Raw genomic sequence first — 10,648 nt, forward strand, 5'->3', positions numbered from 1 at the left:
CTGCTACCTCTCAGCTCTGACGCCACTCAGCACCCCACCCCCCGTCACCAGGCCTTCAGCCTCAGTCTGAAGCGCCAAGCTGCCTCCTGCCTCGGGGTCTTTGCAAGTGCCCTTCTCTCTGCCGGAGGTACTCTCCCCCCACATCTCTGGGGTCAGCGCTGGCCATCCCTCAGGTCTCAGTGCAAATGTTAGCATCACCGAGAGGAGCTCCCTGCCCCGTCTAAAGCACTCTCCAACCATAGCCCTGGACTAACCACGCTCTCACCGGTTTGTTCCCTTCCTGCCCTCGGTTACAGCTTGAGGTTGACTCGTTTGTTTACTGGTAAGTATGTCCGCTGCCCTCACCATGGAAGCAGGGGCTGGGCTTGTTCAGTCTCCCATGGTGTCCCTCTGAGAGAGACTGTGATGCATGTCTGCATGAATTGCTTCTTTCCATTCACTCGTTCACTCAATACATATATAGTAAGCACTTGTTTTGTGCCAAATATATAACAGCCACACTCAGTGACAAATATCAAGTTTTCTTTTCTTTTTAAACTTAAATTTTATGTATCTCAAAAATCAGGTAATACGTTCAAAAGAATGAAATTCCAAAGGTAATCCAGCTATTTAGTTGAAGACTCTGCGCCGGTTATGAAGTTACTGTCTGGCAGGTCCAAACCCATCCTTTCTACTCGGCTTTTGGATGCTGCGCCTGGGGCCCTGCAGAGCACGTTTCTACTTTGTCAGCTGCCTCCTGTGAGACTGTCCCCATAGCACTGTCAGGGGGACAGTGACGCCAGAGGAGGAAGAAGAAGCAGGCTCCTTCTGTGGGCTTCCTGTCTGCTTCCTGCGGTGCACACCCCCCCGGGCATCCCTTCTTCATCCGGGCCTCCTGGGGCAGCAGCTGCGTCCACTTTGTGCTCCTCCTACAGCAGGGTCGGTGCACCGCCCCCAGACAGCAGCGCCGGCCATCAGTGCCCCCTCTGCGGGGTCCCTGTCCTCGCACATGAGGACCTGTCCTCCCTTCCATGTCTGTCCCCACTTCTCTCCAGAGGCCAGCACTGAACTAGTTCCCTGTGTGTCCTTCAGAAATTAAACGAATTTTAAGTCAGCCTCATCAAACGCAGAATAAGATAGTAACTATCAAACTTTGTCAGTTTTTTTTTAAGATTTTATTTATTGATTGATCTTTAGAGGGGAAGGAGAGAGGGAGAGAAACATCAATGTATGGTTGCCTTTCGTGCATCCCCTGCTGGGAGTTGGCCTGCAAGGAACCAGCCTGCAACCCAGGCATGTGCCCTGACTGGGAATCGAACCACGATCCTCTGGTTCGCAGGCCTGCACTCAATCCACTGAGCTACACCAGCAAGGCAAACTTTGTCAGTTGTTAAGGTAATGATAACTTCACATGGAAGATACTGTTATTCACCCCATTTTACAGGTGAGGAAACTGAAGCAAAGTGACTGAACACCGCCCCCCCCCCCCCCCCGGTCACACGATCAGTGAGTGTGAGTGTTGGAGCTGGTGTTCAAACCCAGGCCCTCGGGCTCCAACACCCTCACACTCAGCCACTTGGCAACGTTGCCTCCCTGTGGCGTCGTTCAGAGCGTGGGCTTTACATCTGAGGCAGGAGACTTGACTCCTACTTACCACCTTACGTCCTTGAGCAAACTCCCTGCTCTCTTTGGATCTCAGTCCCACTGTGTGTGAAATGGGTAGAAATGAATACCTACCTCGTAGGGCTTTTGCAAGATGAAGTAAGTCAGCGTACGGAAGCACCTAATACAGTGCATAGAGTAGTGCTACTCCGTGAACGTTGCTCTTACCATTAACATGATCACTGTCCCTTCCCTGTTCACTCAGCCTGTGTCTGTTTTTCCCTTTCACCCTTGTAGGCAGTGGCATGTTCAACAACTAGCTTTCTGAAAGTAAGACAAAGCCTTAAATTCCTAGTTTTTACTGATTTCTGTTGCATTACTACTACCATGGCCAATTTCAAGCCACCGGCCTGATGACAACTGGCTTACAGATTTCCTGGAAATGTAGCATGCTGCTCACGAGACGTGGTCGGAGCGCATGCGGCACACCATCCCACGTAGGTCTTGATGAGAGGCCTGAGATTCGCACATCCTCTGTCTAGGGAGAGCTGACTGCAGCTGAGGTTCAGGAAGGTGAACCTGAGCCACCGAGGAGCGCCGGACTTGGGCTCAGGCATTCCTGTGTCTAGCAGATATTATTTAGCTCCTGGGAGTCACTCTCTCTGGAAGCCCTTATTCAAGAATGAAAACCTGCAGCTGCGTGTTGAATGGGCTTTGTCCTGGGCTGTGCTCCAGTTCCTGTCCAGGGAGCGTCCTTTTTCCTCCTCGGCCCGCCCTTCCTTCCTCTCCTCCCCCAGCATCGCTGCAGGGAGTCCAGACTGCTGTCCCTGTGGCCGCCTCTCTCCCTGAGTGCCAAAGCCTCACCCACACCGGCCATCCCTCCAACTCCCCCAGTGCCCAGCCCACATGTTTCTCTAATCCACCCTCTATGTTAACCTCCACAACCTTTTACTAAGTGTACCCTCGATCCTTCTCTCTGTTTGAGGTACAGTATCACTCACCAGACATTTGAACTTGCTACAGGCCAAAAGAAGACCTTGAGGGGCCCCCACGATGTTAAGTAGTGATTTATATCAAGTGCTTCAGACTCAGATGAACTTGGGCTGAAAACCCAGCCTTATCATTCACCAGTGCGCTGAACTTGGGGCAGGCAAAATAACTATTTAAAAGTTTCCTTTTCTTTCTTCTGTCCTTTTTTTTCTTTTCTTCACCCCACCCCCCACCTTCCTTTCCCTCTTTCTTAACAGTTGGTGGCCATTATAGTCCATTCAGGGTGCTAATACAAAATGCCACAGACTGGGTGGCATTTATTTCTCACAGTTCTGATGCTAGAAGTCTGAGATCAGACTGCCCAGTGTGCTTGGTTCTGGTGAAGGCTCTCTTTGGGACTGCAGACCGATCGCTTCTCACTGTGTCCTCACATGGCAGGAGGGACCAGGCAATGCTCCAGGGTCCTTTACTTCTCTCGTGAGGGCCCTGCCCCCATGACCGAGTCACCTCCCAAATCATCACATGTCGGGGCCTAAAGATGGTGAATGCAATCCATCAAGAAAATCGCACCAGGAGGGCTTGGCTGAGGCAGCCCCAAACAGGATGCTGCAGCCGAGCCAGGTAGCCCCCACCCTTGTGGGCATCCCTTGATCACGAGTACTAACTACCCATCAAGATGCTGATCACGCGCCCACCTACCAATCGTCGCCAGGAGCATGCAGTGAGCATGCACAGGACAACCTATCAGAACCACCTCCCCTTTTCCCCTGCCCCCTNCCATTATAGTCCATTCAGGGTGCTAATACAAAATGCCACAGACTGGGTGGCATTTATTTCTCACAGTTCTGATGCTAGAAGTCTGAGATCAGACTGCCCAGTGTGCTCGGTTCTGGTGAAGGCTCTCTTTGGGACTGCAGACCGATCGCTTCTCACTGTGTCCTCACATGGCAGGAGGGACCAGGCAATGCTCCAGGGTCCTTTATTTCACTCATGAGGGCCCTGCCCCCATGACCAAGTCACCTCCCAAATCATCACATGGGGCATTAGGGTCTCAACCTGTGCACTTGGGATAATACAGACATTCACACCACTGTTGGGGCTTTGTGCTTTGATTAGTTTTTTAAATTATATTTTATTGATTATGCCATTACAATTGTCCCATTTCCCCCCTTCTTTCCCCTCCACCCTGCACACCCCTCACCCCCATTCTCCCCTTTTTAGTTCATGTCCATGTGTCGTAAGTTCTTTAGCTTCTACATTTCCCACATTTGTCCTCCCCCTGTCTATTTTCTACCTACTGTCTATGCTACTTATTCTCTGTACCTTCTCCCCCCTTCTCCTCCTCCCACTCCCTCCTCCTCCCACTCTCCTGTTACTAACTCACCATGTGATCTCCATTTCTATGGTTCCGCTCCTGGTCTAGCTGTCCTCAAAGTTAGCTTTTGTTTTAGGTGTGGTTGTTAATAACTGTGAGTTTGCTGTCCTTTCACTATTCATATGTTTTATCTTCTTTTTCTTAGATAAGTCCCTTTAACATTTCATAAAATGGGGGCTTGGTGATGATGAACTCCTTGAACTTGACCTTATCTGAGAAGCACTTTATCTGCCCTTCCATTCTAAATGAAAGCTTTGCTGGATAGAGCAATCTTGGATGTAGGTCCTTGCATTTCATGACTTGGAATACTTCTTTCCAGTCCCTTTTTGCCTGTAAAGTCTCTTTTGAGAAATCAGCTGACAGTCTGATGGGCACTCCTTTGTAGGTGACTGTCCCCTGATCTCTTGCTGCTTCTAGGATTCTCTCCTTCATTTTCATCTTGGTTAATGTAATTATGATGTGCCTTGGTGTGTTCCTCCTTGGGTCCAACTTCTTTGGGACTCTCTAAGCTTCCTGGATTTCCTGGAAGTCTATTTCCTTTGCCAGATTGGGGAAGTTCTCCTTTATTATTTGTTCAAATAAGTTTTCCACTTGTTGCTCTTCCTCTTCCCCTTCTGGTACCCCTATGATTCGGATGTTGGAACGTTTAAAGATGTCCTGCAGAGGTTCCTAAGCCTCTCCTCATGTTTTTGAATTCTTGTTTCTTCATTCTTTTCTGTTTGGTCATTTCTTTCTTCCTTCTGGCCCACTCCATTGATTTGAGTCCCAGTTTCCTTCCCATCACTCTTGGTTCCCTGTGCATTTTCCTTCATTTCACTTAGTGTAGCCTTCATTTTCTTCATCTAATTTGAGAGCAAAATCAACCAGTTCTGTGAGCATCCTGATCATCAGTATTTTGAACTGTGCATCTGATAGGTTGGCTATCTCTTGGTTGCTTAGAAGTATTGGCTCTGGGGCTTTGATCTGTTCTGTTTGAGCCATAATGATTTGGTTTGATCACACCTGTTATGTTTGAGGGGCGGAGTCTTAGGTGTTCGCCATGGAGAGTTAACCCAGTTGTTGGGTTGACACTGTACATGAGGTCGGGGCCAGAGAGGAAGCAATGGCGCTTGTTCTGCTCTCTCTCGGATTTCAGTCCCCTCTCCCACTTCCCACAAGCAAATTGGGCCTTTCAGGTGCCGGTTCCCGGGTGGGTGGGCTTGTGTATCTTCTAGGACCCTGTGGGTCTCTCCAATAGACTCTCCTGTGAGGCTGGGAGCCTCTCCTGGCATCTCAACCCCTGAAAGTTTTTCCAATTGGTGCTTTTAGGCTTTATTTCTCGTCTCTGGGGCCCTGGGTTTCACAGTCTGTCTCACTGCCCCCCCCTTTTTTTGCCTGGTTCATCTGCATGCGAATGTGTGCCCTTGGTCAGCCAGCTGCCTTGCGCACCTCGTTTCCTCCCTGCACCCGGTCTGCTAACCACTGCCTCTTCCAGCCAGGACGCCTCTCTGCCAGCCACAGACTCCGCCCCTCTCACTGGTCTGGGTGAACAGTTCGTTGTTGTCAGACTTCAGTACAGTTCAATTTTCTGTCTGTTCTGTTTCTGTTTTTGTTTCTAAATCTTTGTTGTCCTTAAATTTGGTTGTGCGAGGAGGTAGTATTTCTACCTAGGCCTCCATCTTGGCTGGACTGATTAGTTTTTTTTGTCCAAGTCTCACATAACCACGGTTTAGCGTCAAGTGTTTTTACAAAACTTACATTTAAATGGCAGGTTTCCCCAGCGCTATTTTCTCCCCCTCGAAGGCAAGGGTGTTGAAGTCCTTCAGTTATTTCTTTTGGTAATTGCTTCTGTATATCTAACGAACATAATTAGCATTATCTTTGGCTCTGACTGTGAAGCAGGACCATATGTGTCATAATACAAACTGCATGTATTTTTCTATCCGCTGTACTTTCACATGGAGTCAAACCAGACGGTCAGACTGTTATGTTAGAACTGTAGTTTAAAACACGAGGATTGCTCCTTCGACACCTTCCTCTCCTCCCACCACGTACCCACCTCCTCCCCTCGCCCTGTCTCCCAGCCCCGTCTCCCAGCCCCGTCTCCCAGCCCTGTCTCCCAGCCCCGTCTCCCAGCCCCGTCTCCCAGCCCCGTCTCCCAGCCCCGTCTCCCAGCCCCGTTCCATCTAACTCTGGGAAATCAACGCTGAGCATCCATGTTGTTAGACTGTGGAATGCTGCTCACGGCTGAGCCGCATAGTACGCCGTGAGTATTTCCTTTCTTCTATAATCGTTGTTTTCCCTGGAGGTAGTTCTTATCCTGATTTGTTCATTTGCGAAGTATTCAATAGGATTATTATAAATTCAACCCAAAGAATCTCTAATGTGAATCTTCTCAGTGTAGGAAAATACTCGAGACATTCTGTCCACTTCGCCTCGGAGAAATCCCAGAGGATTCTCTGGCCATAGGGCCTGGCTTGGTTTTTCTTTGGGTCTCAGGCACAGCTGTTGTCTTGGGGGGTCCCTGTGCTGTCATCCGGAACTCCTGTCTCTTCCCTGGGCCGTTGGACCCACCCTTGCTAGAATGTCCTCTCTGTGTCGTGCGACAGCCTTCCTGACCTCGCATGTCCGAAAATGCCCAATTCTACCCTTGCCTGTAAGTGAGCATCTGGGTGAGGAACTCCAGGTTGGAACCTGGTTCGCTCAGAATCCTGGAGACATGGCTTTGTTTTGTCCTGACTTTCAGGGTTGCTGTTGTGTGACTGGATGTCATTATGATTGAAACCTGGTTTTTCTCTCAGGAAACTTGTTTTCTTTGTCCTTAGTTTTCTGAAATTTCACAACAGTGTGCCATGATGGGAGCCTGGTTTCATCTGTGATCCAGGATACTCTGTGGACTCTCTTACTTAGAAATGTTTTTCCATTCTGGTAAGTGTTACGGAATGATTTCCTATGGTTACTTTGTACTGTGTCGTCTTAGCTAAGCTGGAACTGCATCTCCCAGAATTCCCTTCTCTGGGGTAACAGGCTATTGTTGGCCGCAAAGGACATTTTGTACAAGATGAGGAAGGTGGGAAAGAAGCAGCAGCCATATTTGTATGCACTAAAGGTTGGTATCCTGCGCCAGGTACTGAGGCATTTGCTAGCTCACCTGGTTGGTTTGCAGTGCACCTGACCTTGCAGCTCTGTTAGTTCCCACCATGTTTGTTCCTTCTCTCTCCAACTTCCTTGGCTGGTGCATGGGGGGTGGTGCTGTGGGGGTGAAGGGGGCTAGATTCTCCCTTAGGTCATCACTGGCATTTAGGTTGGATGTAGAGGGAGAAAGACTGGGGTCCTAGTTTGCCCTCTCAGCTTCCACCTTGTCTTTGCTCTAATCCACACCCAGCTGTGCTTCCCAGCTGCCTGTCCGTAGAGACTTCAGGCTCTGCTCTCGTTGCACAGGCAGTGGTGTGCAGGGACCACTCTGCCAGCTCCACGGAGATGCGTGCCCAACCCGCCCCGTGACCAGTGCCTTAGGACGCTGTGCTGCTTGAGAGGTTCATTTCCTTAACGATTTACTCTCCTTCCCTTTCTCCATTCTTCCCTTCTGGAAACCCTGTTCCCTGACGACAGACCTCCTGGACTGGTCCTCCACTTTATCATTTCTCTCTTGTATTCTGCCTCTTTGTTCTTCATTCTACTTTCTAGGAGAGTTACTCAGTTTTATCTTTCAATAATTCTACTGAGTTTTTACCTTATGCTATCTATTTGTAATTTCTAGGAGTTCTTTTTATTCTCCAAGTATTCCTTTTTTATAGTATATTGTTTCCCCCCCCCCCCCATGGGTGCAAAAATCTCTGGAAATAGTAGAGTTTTCAAAGAAATCTCTTCTTCGTAAACTATTTCTGCTTCCTTCAAAATACTTTGTTGTCTTTGTTTTGGTCTCTAATTTTCATTGGCTTTTCTCAAGTGTCTGAATGACCCTTGTTTGTTCATATTTTAAAATGAGGCACCTATGGGAAGCTCTGGGTGTATGGGGCTTGTTGACTGTGACTTTTACTGTGTTGATCTGGCTGGCTCCTTCACTGAGAAACTCCTGATTTTAGTATTCTGTATCTTTCCTCGTAGGTTAGTCAAATATCCCAGAGAAGGGGTTTCAAATCCCCTGCCAAAGGAGTGTGGCTGGCTGCCAGCGTTCTGGGAACCGAGGTAGGAGACAGGGCTGGGGATCTCAGCACTCAGTATGCTGGCGTTACTTGATTCCTGTTTTGCTGCGGTGCCCTCACCCTCTCTGGGGTGACAAAGAGGGAATTATGTGGCTGACTGGAGCAGGTATCCACCGGTTCTTGAACCAACTTTTAACCAGGCCCCTGTTTTTAGCGGCACCCTACCCCCCCTTTGGGAAGCAGCTAGCACTCCCCATCCCAAGCCCTTGGAGGACGTCTGAGCTGGAATCTGCTCCAAGGCCAGCTTCACGGCCGACTTAGGATTTAGGACTCAGCTCTCTCAGGTCTGCAAAGTCCTGAGAGTGGTTCATCTTCCAAATTTTTCTTGGTGTGAGTTCAAGGCCTGCTTTATTCACCTTGTAGATTTATTCATTTTGTTTCATTCATTGTTTTATTTATGTATTTAACAAATGTTTATGAGCCCATGCTTTGTGCCATTGTTTGGCTTCTTAAAAAGTCATTTTATGCCCTGGCTGCTGTGGCTCAGTTGGTTGGAATGTTGTCCTGTAACCAAAATGTTGCGGGTTTGATTCCTGATTGGGGCATATACCTGTAACAGGGCACAGCCAAGAGGGGGGACCCAGAAAAGGATTTGGATGGGGTCCAGAGCTCAGTGTGTCCAGGAAATATTAAGGTGTCCTCACCCACCCCTCTCCAGGTGTCAGTTGGGGGAAGGGACAAATGGAGCAGGGCCATTGAGAGTTGTTTTGCATAGCAACAGTTTCTAAGCCTACCTCTGGAATGGTTATTTAACATATCTATAACCTTACCTGGTTTCATAGATATGTTAAATGGCTGTGGCCATGCTCTGAGCCAGGGGGATGGGAGCAACTTCCACCCAAGATGTAACTTGGGGCTGGTCCCCCCTCCACCCCGAGTTACAGCTCCTGTGTGAGAGTTTGGACTTGATTGGCTCCACGCCATGGGGCCACACCTGCCCAGACTCACAATGGCAGCCCAGTAAACTTGTAATAGTACAGAGATCCCTGCAGGGATAACTGATTGTAGGAGGAGTTGGAAATGGGGCTGCAAAGGAGGACTGGCTCGGGGATTTAAATGCAGATGTGGCAGCGTTGGAAGAAGAGAGCCATGTGGTTCTGGGCAGAGTTAGGACCCCCTCTTGCCCAGGTGGGAGAGAAAGCCACGCAATTCTGGCCGAATGGGGACCCCTGCAGCCAGGCAAAGAAGAAAGACATGCTTTTGGTGGAGTGCGGACCCCTGTAGCTTTGGTAGAAGAGGCCCACACGGCTTTGGGATGCTCCCTTTGGTCGCAAGGCATAGAAAGCAGGAGAGACTTTGACTGGAAAAATGAGTATAAAGAACTCTTGCCAGTGGACCATGAGAAGGTGCCGCATGACTTTGGATTAACTGGAGATCCTGCTTGGATAGCGACACAGCTAATAGTACCAGTGACCTGGAAAAACGGACCTGTGCTCATTTCCTGATTTACGGTACCGGAGTTAGGACAGAGGGAGAAGGGAGCACTGTGTGTGTGTGTGTGTGTGTAGGTGTATAGCCTAAAGGACTTTGATATATTAATGGGGACATTGGGTCACTATTTTAAGTCTGTATAGCTTTAAATAAATCTTTCCTTTCCTTTTCACAAATCTCTGGCATTGAGAGATGTCTTTCCTTTGGTGGCAGACAGACGAGCCCAGTAGGTATTAGTATACTGTCCATGGGAGGGGCACCTGTTGTTCTGTAGCAGTTTTGGGTGTCCCTAGGTGGGCCACTCCCCCACCCCCGACCTCTGTTCTGTAACACACTGAGGTTGTGGATTTGATTCCTGGTCTGGGTGCATACGGGAGGCAACCAACTGATGTCTCTCTTTCTCATCGATGTTTTTCTCTCTCTTTCTCTCAAAAAGCAATGAAAAAATGTCCTTGGAGGTGAAGATTTAAAAAAAAAATCAGTTTACTCTTATAATGAAGTTTTTGATGGGAAGAAACACATTTATGTAGATTCAATCCTCCGTCTTTACCTAGAAGTCAAAAATCAATCTCTCTCTGTCTCTTTCTCATCAGCTAAAAAGGAATAATAAAAAGGTAAAGGGATGATGAAGTACAGATAGGTAGATACAAAATAGTCATGGGGAACAAGCAAGCAAAATATGACCAAAGACACTGAAATTGAGAACAGGCTGACAGTGACCTGAGGGGAGAGGGGAGGGGATGATGGGGGAAAAGGATGAAGGGTTTGCACAAACTGTTATAAAGGGCACATGGACAATAACAAGGAGGGGTGGAAACAGGGGAGGGAGCTGGGGAAGGCTGGGGTTGGCGGGGAGGGTGGGGGGAAAGGCAGAAAACTGTACTTGAACAACAATAAAAAAATAATCGTGGGGAATTAAAGTACAGCATAGAAAATACAGTCAATAATATTGAAATAACTATGTATGGTGCCAGGTTAGTACTAGAAATATCAGGGGGACACTTTGTAAAGTACATGTCAAACCACTATGCTGTATACTGGAAACGAATACAAAATAATATTGAATGTAAGTGGTAATTGCAAATAC

General features: G+C 48.3%; 1 long non-coding RNA gene across 1 annotated transcript; it reads left to right on the plus strand.

The window, feature by feature from the left end:
- Positions 1-6,787: 6,787 nt before the first annotated feature.
- On the plus strand, positions 6,788-10,156 carry LOC118998813 (uncharacterized). The gene is made up of 3 exons (XR_005068953.1): positions 6,788-6,853; positions 8,033-8,113; positions 9,998-10,156. It is a non-coding gene; the product is annotated as an uncharacterized LOC118998813 (long non-coding RNA).
- The last annotated feature ends 492 nt before the right edge of the window (positions 10,157-10,648 follow it).

The sequence above is a fragment of the Sturnira hondurensis genome, unplaced genomic scaffold (genome assembly GCF_014824575.4).
Source record: "Sturnira hondurensis isolate 20B ecotype Veracruz unplaced genomic scaffold, ASM1482457v3 Scaffold0001120, whole genome shotgun sequence".
Classification (NCBI taxonomy): domain Eukaryota; kingdom Metazoa; phylum Chordata; class Mammalia; order Chiroptera; family Phyllostomidae; genus Sturnira; species Sturnira hondurensis.